This window comes from Mobula birostris, chromosome 24 (genome assembly GCF_030028105.1).
Source record: "Mobula birostris isolate sMobBir1 chromosome 24, sMobBir1.hap1, whole genome shotgun sequence".
Lineage (NCBI taxonomy): Eukaryota > Metazoa > Chordata > Chondrichthyes > Myliobatiformes > Myliobatidae > Mobula > Mobula birostris.
The window spans coordinates 9,929,199-9,944,076 of record NC_092393.1 but is presented as its reverse complement, the minus strand read 5'-3'; positions in this window follow the sequence as shown (position 1 = coordinate 9,944,076).

Here is a 14,878-nt window from a genome sequence, read left to right as displayed (position 1 = left end):
TCTTTAGTTCAAACATCTCACTGTGCTTCAACAGGTTGTTAGCTATCTTGGATTGGTTTTGAAAATACCTCGTTGCTAACATTCTGTTTTGTAACTTCAAAATATTAAAATAATTCAAAGGAAGACATAGGAGTATGGGCATGCAGGTCTAACTTCAAGTTTACTTCAAGTGTGTTGATGTATGCAGTTCATGTATTTATATTTAACCAACAATGAATTATCTAAACAAAGAAGGAAGAAAAAGAAGGAAATTAGAAGAGCCAGAAGGGGCCATGAGAAGGCCTTGGCAGGCAGGATTAAGGAAAACCCCAAGGCATTCTACAAGTATATGAAGAGCAAGAGGATAAAACATGAAAGAATAGGATCTATGAAGTGTGACAGTGGGAAAGTATGTATGGAACCAAAGGAGGTAGCAGAGGTACTTAAAGAATTCTTTGCTTCAGTATTCACTATGGAAAAGGATCTTGGCGATTGTAGGGATAACTTGCAGCAGATTGAAAAGGTTGAGCATGTAGACATTAAGAAAGAGGAGCTTTCAGAAAGCATCAAGTTGGATAAGTCACTGGGACTGGACGAGATGTACCCCAGGCTACTGTGGCAGGTGAGGGAGGAGAATGCTGAGCCTCTGGTGATGATCTTTACATCATCAATGGGGATGGGAGAGGTTCCGGAGGATTGGAAGGTTGCAGATGTTGTTCCATTATTCGAGAAAGGGAGTAGAGATAGCCCAGGAAATTATAGACCAATGAGTCTTACCTCAGTGGTTGGTAAGTTGATGGAGAAGATCCTGAGAGGCAGGATTTATGAACATTTGGAGAGGAATAATATGATTAGGAATAGTCAGCATGGCTTTGTCAAGGGCAGGTTGTGCCTTATGAAACTGATTGAATTTTTTGAGGATGTGACTAAACACATGGATGAAGGAAGAGCAGTAGATGGAGCAGTAGTGTATATGGATTTCAGCAAAGCATTTGATAAAGTACCCCATGCAAGGCTTATTGAGAAAGTAAGGAGGCATGGGATCCAAGGGGACATTGCTTTGTGGATCCAGAACTGGCCTGCCCACAGAAGGCAAAGAGTGGTTGTAGATGGGTCATATTCTGCATGGAGGTTGGTCACCAGTGGAGTGCTTCAGGGATCCGTTCTGGGACCCTTACTCATCATGATTTTTATAAATGACCTGGATGAAGAAGTGGAGGGATGGGTTAGTAAGTTTGCTGATGATACAAAGGTTGGAGATGTTGTGGATAGTGTGGAGGGCTGTCAGAGGTTACAGCGGGACATTGATAGGGTGCAAAACTGGGCTGAGAAGTGGCAGATGGAGTTCAACCCAGATAAATGTGAAGTGGTTCATTTTGGTGGTTCAAATATGATGGCAGAATATAGTATTAATTGTAAGACTCTCAGCAGTGTGGAGGATCAGAGGGATCTTGGAGTCCAAGTCCATAGGACGCTCAAAGCATCTGCGCATGTTGACTCTGTGGTTAAGAAGGCGTACGGTGTATTGGCCTTTATCAATTGTGGAATTGAATTTAGGAGCCGAGAGGTAATGTTGCAGCTATATAGAACCCTGGTCAGACCCCACTTGGAGTACTATGCTCAGTTCTAGTCGCCACACTACAGGAGGGATGTGGAAACCACAGAGGAGATGCAGAGGAGATTTACAAGGATGTTGTCTGGATTGGGGAGCATGCCTAATGAGAATAGGTTGAGTGAACTCGGCCTTTTCTCCTTGGAGCGACGGAGGATGAGAGGTGACCTGATTAGATTAGATTAGATTATGAGGACACTCAGTCCTCGTTTATTGTCATTTAGAAATGCATGCATTAAAAAATGATACGATGTTCCTCCAGAATGATATCACAAGAAACACAGGACAAACCAAGACTAAAACTGACAAAACCACATAATTATAACATATAGTTACAACAGTGCAAAGCAATACCGTAATTTGATAAAGAGCAGACCATGGGCACGGTTAAAAAAAAAGTCTCAGAGTCCCGATAGCCTCATCATCTCACGCAGGTGGTAAAAGGGAGAAACTCTCCCTGCCATGAACCTCCAAGCGTTGCAAACTTGCCGATGCAGCACCATTGGAAGCACCCGACCGCAGTGGACTCTGAGTCCATCTGAAAACTTCAAGCCTCCGACCAGCCCTTCGACACCAAGCACCGAGCACCGAGCACCATCCTCTGCTGAGTGCTTCGACCCCACCCCGGCCACTGAGCAACAAGCAAAGATAGAGGTGTATAAGATGATGAGAGGCATTGATTGTGTGGATAGTCGGGGGCTTTTTCCCAGGGCTGAAATGGTTGCCACAAGAGGACACAGGTTTAGGGTGCTGGGAAGTAGGTACAGAGGAGATGTCAGGGGTAAGTTTTTTACTCAGCGAGTGCTGAGTGCGTGGAATGGTGGTGGAGGCGGATATGATACGGTCTTTTAAGAGACTTTTGGATAGGTACATGGAGCTTAGAAAAATAAAAATCTATAGGTAAGCCTAGTAATTTCTAAGGTAAGGATGTGTTTGGCATGATTTTGTTGGCCGAAGGGCCTGTGTTGTGTCCTTAATGTAAAAACATAGGGTTTTCTATATTTCTATGTTTCTAATACTTAATCAAACAATATACATACAAGATTACGCGAATTTTCAAGAGCTATGACTGATAGGCAGAAAATATCAAAAGGCAGCTAGTTTGATAAGGGAGATGAAAGAGAAACAGCAATCTATTTATGGTTATTCTGCCCTGAAGCTGATTTTATAAAAACGCAGACTTATAATGAAAACGATATGCCAAACCAAAGCTGCTGGCAGCATTTAACCCTCCTCTCTCAAAACAGAGGAACCAATTACTCTGAAATTCTGAGATATAAACAAATAGATTCTTTATTTTAACAACACTTGTATCCTAATGAGAATAGGTGGTTTGTTCTAAGCTTTTATATCCTGAAAATTTAATAGGTATTAAATTAATGAGGTAATTGTACCAAAGCCAATGTATGCATTACGAGGGGATTTAATGGAATAGCCTAGTTCCCCAGTTCTCAGTTCAGATACAGAGCAGTTAATATTTTCTTCAAAGTGCATTCATTTTTTTTTACAGGACAACCCAATGAAATTGACATGGTGAATTTCAAGTGAAGACTGACAAAATATTACAGGTATTTTAACTAAAGTATACCTCAAGCGCCAAGCTTCCAGCAGCCCCGGGCAGCTTCCTTAGTCTATTTCAGGCTTGCCTTGTTAAATTAACTTTTAAGCCTTGTTTTGGAGACTGAGCTTGGGGATTAGGAACTTCTTGGAGTTTGATCAAAAGCATTCAGCTATGCTGCTTAAGAGAGGTTGGTACTTTAACCATATAACCATATAACAATTACAGCACGGAAAGAGTCCTTCTAGTCCGTGCCGAAATCTTACTCTCACCTAGTCCCACCGACCTGCACTCAGCCCATAACCCTCCATTCCTTTCCTGTCCATATATCTATCTAATTTAACTTTAAATGACAACATCGAACCTGCCTCAACCACTTCTGCTGGAAGCTCGTTCCACACAGCTACGACTCTCTGAGTAAAGAAGTTCCCCCTCATGTTACCCCTAAACTTTTGCCCTTTAACTCTCAACTCATGTCCTCTTGTTTGAATGTCCCCCATTCTCAATGGAAAAAGCCTATCCACCCCCTATCCATCTATCAATCCCCCTCATAATTTTAAACACCTCTATCAAGTCCCCCCTCAACCTTCTACGCTCCAAAGAATAAAGACCTAACTTGTTCAACCTTTCTCTGTAACTTAGGAGATGAAACCCAGGCAACATTTTAGTAAACCTCCTCTGTACTTCCTCATTTTTATTGACATCTTTCCTATAACTCGGTGACCAGAACTGTACACAATTCTCCAAATTTTGCCTTACCAATGCCTTATACAATTTCAACATTACATCCCAACTCCTATACTCAATGCCCTGATTAATAAATAGAGCATTCCAAAAGCTTTCTTCACCACCCTATCCACATGAGATTCCACCTTCAGGGAACTATGCACTATTATTCCTAGATCCCTCTGTTCTACAGCATTCTTCAATGCCCTACCATTTACCATGTATGTCCTATTTTGATTAGTCCTACCAAAATGTAGTACCTCACATTTTTCAGCATTAAACTCCATCTGCCATCTTTCAGCCCACTCTTCTAACTGGCCTAAATCTCTCTGCAAGCTTTGAAAACCTACTTCATTATCCACAACACCACCTATCTTAGTATCATCTGCATACTTACTAATCCAATTTACCACCCCATCATCCAGATCATTAATATATATGACAAACAACATTGGACCCAGTACCGATCCCTGAGGCACACCGCTACATACCGTCCTCCAATCTGACACACAGTTATCCACCACTACTCTCTGGCGTCTCCCATTCAGCCACTGCTGAATCCATTTTACTACTTCGATATTAATGCCTAATGATTGAACCTTCCTAACTAACCTTCCATGTGGAACCTTGTCAAAGGCCTTACTGAAGTCCATATAGACAACATCCACCGCTTTACCCTCGTCAACTTTCTTAGTAACCTCATCAAAAAATTCAATAAGATTTGTCAAACATGACCTTCCACGCACAAATCCATGTTGACTGTTTCTAACCAGACCCTGTCTATCCACATAATTATATATACCATCTCTTAGAATACTTTCCATCAATTTACCCACCAATGACGTCAAACTCACAGGCCGATAATGGCTAGGTTTACTCTTAGAACCCTTTTTAAACAATGGAACCACATGAGCAATACGCCAATCCTCTGGCACCATCCCCGTTTCTAATGACATTTGAAATATTTCTGTCAGTGCCCCTGTTATTTCCGCACTAACTTCCCTCAAGGTCCTAGGGAATATCTTGTCTGGACCCGGAGACTTATCCACTTTTATATTCCTTAAAAGTGCCAGTACTTCCTCTTCTTTAATCATCATACTTTCCATAACCACCCTTCTTGTTTCCTTTACCTTACACAATTCAATATCCTTCTCCTTAGGATAATACCGAAGAAAAGAAATTGTTCAAAATCTCCCCTATCTCTTTTGGCTCCGCACATAGCCATCCACTCTGATTCTCTAAGAGACCAATTTTATTCCTCACTATCCTTTCGCTATTAACATAACTGTAGAAACCCTTTGGATTTATTTTCACCTGACTTGCCAAAGCAGCCTCATATCTTCTTTTAGCTTTTCTAATTTCTTTCTTAAGATTCTTTTTACATTCTTTATATTCCTTGAGCAACTCATTGTGTGATACTGTGATGGATCCTATTAAGACAGAGTCAGAGATTGGCCACAACAATCCAACATGAAACAAGTCCATCGATTCTTGGGATTTTCTAACTTTTACAAAAAGTTCATCAGGAACTTCAACTCAGTGGCGGCTTTGTTGACAGCACTAACTAAGAGATCCACAGACCCTTTTGTTTGGACTACCGAAGTGGAGACTGCTTTTCCAGAGTTCAAACAGCAATTCATGACAACACCCATTTTGGTTTCACCTAACCCGGACCTTCCCTTCAACATGGAGATGGATGTCTCGGCCATTGGAATGGGTGCAGTGTTGTGTCAACAGTCACCTTTGGACAATAGAAGCATAGAAAACCTACAGCACAATACAGGCTCTTCGGCCCACAAAACTGTGCTGAACATGACCTTACTTTAGAAATTACCTAGGGTTACCCATAGTCCTCTATTTTTCTGAGCTCCACGTACCTGTTCAGGAGTCTCTTAAAAGACCCTATCATATCTATCTCCACCACTATTGCTGGCAGCCTATTCCACGCACTCACCACCCTCTGCGTAAAAAACGTACCCTTGACATCTCCTCTGTACCTACTTCCAAACACCTTAAAACTGTGCCCTCTCGTGCTAGTCATTTCAGCCCTGGGAAAAAGCCTCTGACTATCCATATAATCAATGCCTCTCATTATCTTATACACCTCTATCAGGTCACCTCTCATCCTCTGTTGCTCCAAGGAAAAAAGGCCGAGTTCACTCAACCTATTCTCATAAGGCATGCTCCCCAATCCAGGCAACATCCTTGTATATCTCCTCTGCACCCTTTCTATGGTTTCCACCTCCTTCCTAGAGTGAGGCGACCAGAACTGACCACTGTATTCCAAGTGGGGTCTGACCTGGGTCCTATATAGCAGCAATATTTCCTTTCGGCAACTAAACTCAATCCCACGATTGATGAAGGCCAATACACCGTATGCTTTCTTAACCACAGAGTCAACCTGCACAGCAGCTGTGAGTGTCCTATGGACTCGGACCCCAAGATCCCTCTGATCCTCCACACTGCCAAGAGTCTTACCATTAATACTACATTCTGTCATCATATTTGACCTACCAAAATGAACCACCTCACACTTATCTGGGTTGAACTCCATCTGCGTTCTTCTCCAGGTGCTAGCCCTAGTATCAGCTGAAGTATGACATCAGCTGTTTATGGTCAAAGTGGCTTTGGACGAATGGTATCACTGGCCTAAGGGACCAAGAACCCTTTTATTGTAAGAACAGATCGCAGGAACTTGGCGTATATTCATAAGGCCAAAAGATTAAATTACAGGCAGGCCGGGTGGTCTCTTTTTTAGCCAATTCAATTTCATCTTAACTTATCCACCAGGATCAAAGAATCACAAATCATCAGTTCAATGAACCCGAAAGAGAGGAACGGCTGACCACCATTTTGCCCAAGCTAAGGTAATAGTACTAATTCATTGGGGAATTGGTGCACTTGTCCACGAGGCCCAGAAGAAAGGGAAGATTCCCAAGAATGATTCTCCAGGTCATCTGTTTGCCCCAAGTTCTGTCAGGTCTCAAATACTTTAATGGGAGCATGCATCAAGAATGACTACTCACCCTCGAGTTCAACAAGAACTGGTATCCTGATATCCAACAACACATGTAGGTGTGCGTGGTGTGTGCCAGAACAAAGTACCCCACACTCAAATTCAAGGGCTCCTTCACCCTCTAACTGTTCTGGACAGAACATGGGCGCACATCTCAATGGACAAACTACCATCTGCAGCGTAGATGACTGAAATTGTCCTCCACCAGGTCTTCAGGATCTATGGATTTCTGGTGGACATTGTGTCAGATTGTGGTCCTCAATTTGCATTATGTTTTTGGAGGGTATTCTGTATGCTGATTGGGAAACAGCGAGACTTTCATCTGAGTTTCACCCACATTCCAACTGCCAGATGGAACGGGTGAACCAGGATATGGAATGAACCCTAAGTTGCCAGGCCTCAGAAAAACCTGATGAGTGGTGAGACCATTTGATGTTGGCAGAGGTCACCCACAACACTTTACGGCATTGTGTGCGTGGTATGTACCCATTTAAATGCCAATCTGGGTATCCTCTACACCCTTCCCTGAGCAGGAGGCCAAGGTTGTAGTTCCTTCAGCGGAAGATCTGACGCTGCAAGGGAGATGTTTTCAGCCTCCACCCGGAAGGCTGAAATAAAGACTAACTGCAAGAGAAGATAGGGACCGGCTTTGTAGCCAGGCAACAGGTCTCGCTGTATACTCAGGACTTGCCTCTCTAGGTGGAGTTTAGGAAATTGGCACTCAAGTTCATTGGACTTTCAAGGTTCTCAGGAAAGTAAACTCAGAGGCTTACAACTTGCAGCTCCCCAAGACCCTCAAGATCAATCCCACCTTCCACATTTCCAAATTAAAGCCTGTCAGTTAGTCCCAACACCATCAGCCCTGCCTTCACCCAGGTTTGTTGATGGGGAACAGTTCTTCACAGTAGGAAGAATTCTGGATTCACAAACTCTTCGGGATGTTCAGCAGTTTCTTGTGGGAAGGGTTCAGACTTAAGGAACAGTCCTGGGTTCTGGAAAGGGACATTTTGGATCCCGCACTCATCTATGACGACCATCAGTAACTCTCTGAGCAGCCAGGGCCATCAGGAGTCAACTGTAGGGGAGCGAGTCCTGTTATGACATGCACCTCACTGCGCTAACCTCTGGGGTTTAGATGCCCTAACTCTCTGGAATATGGACAGCTAGCATGGCTCCTTTAAAGATTCAAACCAACCCTGCTAATTGGCAGCCATGATTTGGCATCAAGATTTCAATACTTAAAGAGCAAATGAACTGAGGTTTGGTGCTCAATTGTCTGCCAAACTTTGGATTCTCGTCCAGCATCAAGTTTAGAATTCTGTCTTTGATTCGGTCTCATATCATGTCTCAATTCTAGTCTCAGATACTCCAGAACTTGGATCCCAAACATTCTCACTTAGTCTGTCCTCACATCCACTTAAAGGCAGAGGATTAAATACCATGTTTACAGATTGAACACAAGGCATCCACTAGTCTTAAATTTCAATCATTTATGCAATGGTAGTTGTAGTTGTTGGGTGTAACATAAATCTGAGACTGACAGATGGGGAGTTATAGACCAAGGTATGTGTCAGCCTAAATAAGCCAAAATCTCACTGAACAAATCAAGGAGCTAAACTCCTTTGTTCTGCCCCTTGATAATGTAGACTTCCTTTGCTTGAAAATAGTAGTGAAGCAATAGGATGATTCTAATTAAATTAACATCAGTGGAAATGCTCTCATAAGCTGTACGAGATGGAGCTGGATAAGATGTGAGGTGAGAGCAGGTTAAATAATGTCTGATCCTGTCCTAATTTTTAGAGCACAGTTAGGACTGTTGCAGCCTAAGTCCGCATCTCTGGGAAACAGTAACATACATCTCACAGAAGCTAATTCCTGATTCCAACACTGTTTGCAACCAAAAGGAGCAGCTGTTAATTTTCTTTATCAGTTTATCAGCCCCAACATCCACAGAATATTTGTAATGCTTATTGTAAGGGCCCATTTCAGTAATTACCAGAAGTGAGAGGTAACCATGAAATGAGAATATTTCTGAATAATATTAACAACATCGTTGAACTCAGTGTAACTCCTCTGCACACTCTGCACACAGATTAGCACCAGTGATCTGCAATTATAGCCAAAACTCCTTCCCAATCTGCACAAAAGCTTCAAGTACAGCTCACTACTTTTCTAAGAATTGGAATATTCTGTCTGGAACAGATTAAGATAGGAATTTATTAATGGGTATACAGACATGAGCCACATCAAAGGGGGATAACTGGTGAAATAATCTTGAGTGATGAGAAAGATAAACACAATTGTACTGCAACTGACAGACTGGCATCCTAACAACAATTTGGCTCCATTATTCACTGTGTGAGCCTGACTTCCACCGTAGGTCTCTCAGGTATTTACATTCCCACAGTTTGATTCTCACTGGATCTGACTTTGTTCCTTAAACACGTGTCAACAGATGGATAAATCATAAGAAAGACATTGTCTCACTAATGGTAACCAATTAATTTAAGGCAGACACTTACTTTTAAACTAAAGGCTCATCTGATCAAGAAGTGACATAGTAAACCTTACACTGGCACTGACATTGCAGTGCAAAACAAAGAAAGAAATAAGTTCATCCCTCCTCCTCCTGTCTTCTCCTATCATTTTGGATCTCCCCCTCCCCCTCCAACTTTCAAATCCCTTACTTACTCTTTCTTCAGTTAGTCCTGATGAAGGGTCTCAGCCTGAAACGTCGACTGCACCTCTTCCTAGAGATGCTGCCTGGCCTGCTGCGTTCACCAGCAACTTTGATGTGTGTTGCAAGAAATAAGTTCACCTTTCAATCTTACAGAGCAGACTTAGAATGAAATTGCACCATGCATTTGAACTTGGGTTGAAACAGATATGTTTTTATTTGGATAAGGAACAAAGGAATTGATTTCTCTTAGGTTGCCTAATGAATTAGTAGGCTACTCTTTTTAACAGTCTCGACTGCATGAGCAGATTTTTAGCTTCTTGTCTATGTAACTGAAGTCCCTAATGCCCCAGAACCTGCTCCAAAAGGAGAGTGAGCAGCGAGCAGAATTGCTGCCTCACAGCTCCAGTGGTCCAAGTTCAACCCTAACTGTACATCCTCATCAGCTTAATGCTCCATCTGGCCTTCATGATGTGACTAATTGATTCCCACTCTGTCTCCTCCAGACAGCTGTTGCTCTTCCCCATTGTTATACAGTATTTTAACAAACATTGGATACACACACACACACACACACACACACACACACACACATTATAATATGTATATATATAGACAGTCCTTCTCCAGCTTTCAAGCTATATAAGAACTCGGTCAGACCCCCACTTGTAGTACTGTGTTCAGTTTTGGTCACCTCACTACAGGAAGGATGTGATGGAGGGTGTACCTTATGAGAATAGGTTGAGTGTACTTGGCCTTTTCTCCTTGGCATGACGGAGGATGAGAGGTGACCTGATAGGGGTGTATAAGATGATGAGGGGCATTGATCGTGTGGATAGCCAGAGGCTTTTTCCCAGGGCTGAAATGGCTAACACAAGGGGTCATAGTTTTAAGGGACTTGGAAATAGGTACTTGGGAAGTTAGGGTTAAGTGTTTCGCACAGAGAGATGGGTGCGTGGAATGCCGGTGGTGGTGGTGGAAGTGGATACAATAGGGTCTATTAAGAGCCTCTTAGATAGGTACATAAAGCTTAGAAAAATAGAGCGCTATGCGTTAGGGAAATTCTAGGCAGTCTCTAGAGTGGGTTACATGGTTGGCACAACATTGTTGGCTGAAGGGCCTGTAACGTGCTGTAAATTGCGACTGTATATTCTATGTTCTATGCCTCCCTTTCCTGTACTAATTTCTCCTATCTATTCATGTTGATGAAGCACTTCCTCAGGTAGGTCTTGATATTGTCCTTGAACTGCTTTTTCTACTCTCCAGGAGTGTGCTTTACATCCTTGAGTTGGCTGAACAGGTGTTGTTTAGAGAGGTAGGAGTCAGGCATATGGATAATGTAATTGATCCATAGCAATTGGTGTTGAGTCACGATTGTGGCTATAGAGTTTATGTTAGCTTCCTCCAGGATGCTGGCGTTATTACTCCTATTCTTCCATCTAACTTTCAGAATCACATCAGCAGTGTGTGAGGCTGTAGTGAAGGCTATTTCTGGCCACTTTATAGCTGTATCCACCACTACCAAGAAATTTGAGCCCTTGAATAGTCCAGCAAAGTCCACGTGATTCATCTGCCTGGGCAATGAAGGCAATTCCCAGAGAAGGAGAGGCGCTGTTCTTGACATCTCTAGACGTTGGCATTCTGAACACTGTGAAGCAAGCTGCTCAACCTGCTGATCTACTCCAGGGCACCAGACAAATCTTTCAGCTAACACTTTCATTTTGACCATGCCGAGATGGATGGCATGTAGCTCTCAGCTTGGATGGGACAGCAACTCTTAAACTCCACATAAGGCAACCCCTGTCAACAGCAAGCTCATCTTGATGCTGGTAAAAATGAGGATAATTAGAATTCTGCTGCACATTTCAGCCATTTTGAGTTTCCATGTAGACCTGAGACAGTGTGGGGTCTCTTTAGGTTTCCTTTGGATCATCTCTGCCATAATAGGGAGTCTTCCAATTTGCGTCACGGAGAATACGTCAAGGGGAATGTCCTCTTTTGTAAATTTTTCAGCTATTTCCTTTTCCAAGGATAAATGGAACAATCCATCAGCATTTCCATGACTAGTTTTCCTCTTGAATTCTATCTTGTAATTGTGTCCTCCAAGAAACAGAACCCACCTCTGCATTCATAGAAACATAGAAACATAGAAAATCTACAGCTCAATCAAGCCCTTCGGCCCATAAAGCTGTGCCAAACATGTCCTTACCTTAGAACTACTTAGGCTTACCCAAAGCCCTCTATTTTTCTAAACTCCATGTAGACATCCAGGAGCTTTCCTTAATCCTGTCCGCCAAGGCCTTCTCATTGCCCTTTCTGGCTCTCCTAATTTCATTCATAAGCTCCTTCAGGCTAGCCTTATAATATTCTGGATCTCTATCATTACCTGGTCTTTTGAACCTTTCGTAAGCTCTCCTTTTCTTCTTGACTAGATTTACAACAGCCTTTGTACACCACAGTTCCTGTACCCTACCATCCTTTCCCTGTCTCATTGGAACGTATCTATGCAGAACCTCACGCAAATATCCCCGAAAACATATGCCACATTTCCCTGAAAACAGCTGATCCTAATTTATGCTTCCAAGTTCCTGCTTGATAGCCTCGTATTTCCCATTACTCCAATTAAATGTTTCCTTAACTTGTCTGTTCCTACGCTATCTCCAGTGCTATGGTAAAGGAGATAGAATTGTGATCACTATCTCCAAAATGCTCTCCTACTGAGAGACCTGACACCTGACCAGGTTCGTTTCCCAATACGAGAAAGGCTTATCTACATATTGTGTCAAGAAACCTTCCTGAACACACCTAACAAACTCTACCCCATCAGAATCCCTCACTCTAGGGAGTTGCAAATTTGGGAAATTAAAATCTCCCACCACAACAACCCTGTTATTCTTACTCCTTTCCAGAATCTGTCTCCCGATTAGCACCTCAATATTCCTGTTACTATCGGGTGGTCTATAAAAAATACCCCTTCCTGTTCCTAACTTCCACCCACAGAAACTCTGTAGACAATCCCTCCATGACTTCCTCCTTTTCTGCAGCCATGACACTATCTCTAATCAACAGTGCCACGCCCCCACCACTTTTGCCTCTCTCCCGGTCCTTTCTGAAACATCTAAAGCTTGGCACTTAAAGTAGCCATTCCTGCCCCTGCACCATCCAAGTCTCTGTAATGGCCACAACATCTGAGCTCAAAGTGCTGATTCACGCTCTTAGCTCTTCCGCCTTATTCATAATACTCCTCGCATTCAAATAGACACATCTCAAACCATCAGTCTGAGTGTGTCCCTTCTCCATCACCTGCTTATCCTCCCTTTCACACTGTCTCCAAGCTTTCTCTATTTGTGAGACAACCTCTCTTTCCTCCGTCACTTCAGTTCAGATCCCACCTCCCCAGCAACTCTAGTTTAAACTCTCACTAATAGCCCTTGCAAACCTCCCTGCCAGGATATTGGTCCCCCTCAGATTAAAGTGCAACTCGTCCTTTTTGTACAGGTCACACCTGCCCCAGAACAGGTCCCAATGATCCAGAAATCTGAATCCCTGCCCCCAGCTCTAATTCTGCAGCCACACATTTATCCTCCACCTCACTCTATTCCTATACTCACTGTCACATTCATGCTGCTGCTTTTAGTGGAACACCCTTCTGTGGACTGAAAATAGAAATTAGTGGTTGATCAGTGAAGAGGGTAAAATCTCTTCCATACAGGTACTGGTTGAAACATTTTATACCCCAAAACATAAAACTGGTTGAAAGAAAAAGGGTGGCAGATTGAGGTAATTATGTACTCTTCTTTTATAATCTTAGTTAGACATGCATGTCTAACATGTGGGGTAATGATGTATGCCATTCACATATTTTTTACATTTAACCCATAATCGATTATTTAAATAAGAACTTGTAAAACAAACATTTTACAAGAATTTATAAAATATCCCAATTAAGAATAAGGTATTAGAGAAATTCTAAGTTATCAGAAGGGGGGGGTCTGCTGAGTTCCTCCAGCATTTTGTGTGTGTTGCAAGGTATTAGAGCTATAGGTCAGTTAGTTTAACTGCTATGGTTGGCAAAATGCTTGAGTCAATGATCAAGGAGGAAATAGCCAATCAATTAGGAAAGCTGAATGTAATCAAATCTAGTCAACATGGTTTGCTGAAACACAAATTGTGTTTTACAAGTTTGCTGATATTCTTTCAGGATGTAGCAGAAAAAAGTAGACAGAGGGAAATTTGTATATGAGGTGCATTTAGATTTCCGAAAAGCATTTGACAAAATGTCACATAATAGGCCGGTGCATAAATTAAGAGCCCAGGATGTTGCCTGAAGTGTGTTAGCATGGATTAAAAATTGGCTGTTACATTAAGAACATAGAGTTGGAATAAATGGGTCGCTTTCAGGTTGGAGGGATGTAACCAGTGGAGGATTCCAAGAAGTGATTCTTGGCTGTCAATTATTTATTATTAACATGAATGACCTAGAGGAGGTTACAAAATGTAGGGCTTCCAAATTTGCTGATAATACTGGACAACAAATTTTTTTCAAGTGTTGCTTCTGCAGAATTTTTTTTGTTTATGAAAGACCACTTGAAGCTGAACACCATTACAATTTTAGACTACTTGTATCACATAGGTATTTGGAGAAACAATAAATCAACTTTTATTGAAAAAATGCATATTATTGCATAATGGTGCTGACGCTTTGCAATAGTTCAACTGAGCTAAAAAATGTATTGTTGATGATTTTCGTTTGTCTTCAGTGTTTGAGGATTCTCGCTTAAGTGTCCAACTTAATCAGCCAGCATTGATGGATTCCAGTTACCCTGATACCGTTCCATCATGACCATAATGTGCTGGTGAAACCTTTCACCATGCTCGTCACTGACAGCGCCAAGATTTGCAGGGAAGAAGTCTAAATGGGAATATAGAAAATGAAACTTTGGTGACATATTGCACTTCGTGGTTTTACATGCTTTAAGCATTTTGTCAACCAACTGATGTAGTTTAATGCTCTGTAGTTGCCAAGAAACATCTTTGAATGCCTTCCATGTATTTTTCTCTGGTCAGATTGCTTGTCATTGACGATGTTTGATTAGTGAACCAACAAAAATGCCTTCCTTAATTTTGGCATCAGTTATTCTGAATTGAATTATGAATTGAAATGACAATTAAAGGTAATTTTTTTTTTAAATGGTGCATGATAGGGAAATCTCATGCTGATTCTCACGATCAGCAGTCCAAAATCGATAAAGTACACCCAAAAGTATTCAGGAAGCAATACCTTTGTTGTCCAGTGTAACGTGAAAATAG